Raw genomic sequence first — 470 nt, 5'->3', positions numbered from 1 at the left:
TAATTTCCTGGCTGCTGGTGCCAAGACTGTTGACTATGGAGCCAAGCAAACTAAAGCTGTGTACAATCTCAATCTCTTCACCATCCATCCTGATGCTGCACATCCCAAAGAAGGGTGACCCAACAGAGTGTGGAAACTATAGAACAATCTCATTGATTTCACATGCAAGCAAGATTCTACTGAAGATTATCCTAAAACGACTGGAACAATACATCAGCAGAGAACTGCCAGAAGTCCAGGCTGGGTTTAGAAGGGGTCGTGGTACTAGGGATATTGTAGCTATTGTTAGATGGATCCCACCCATTTTGTATAACATTGCATGAGTTCCTTGTTTTTCAATGCAGGGTAGTATTCCATTGTGTGAATATACCAGTTTCTCTATCCATTCATTTGTTGATGGGCACTTGGGTTGTTTCCAGCTTTTTGCTACTGTGAACAAAGCAGCAATAAACATAAGTGTACATATATCT

This window comes from Elephantulus edwardii, unplaced genomic scaffold, assembly GCF_000299155.1.
Source record: "Elephantulus edwardii isolate Elephantulus edwardi_28Jun2011 unplaced genomic scaffold, EleEdw1.0 scaffold00031, whole genome shotgun sequence".
Lineage (NCBI taxonomy): Eukaryota > Metazoa > Chordata > Mammalia > Macroscelidea > Macroscelididae > Elephantulus > Elephantulus edwardii.
The sequence above is the reverse complement of the archived record's forward strand: the minus strand, read 5'-3'. Positions refer to the sequence as shown.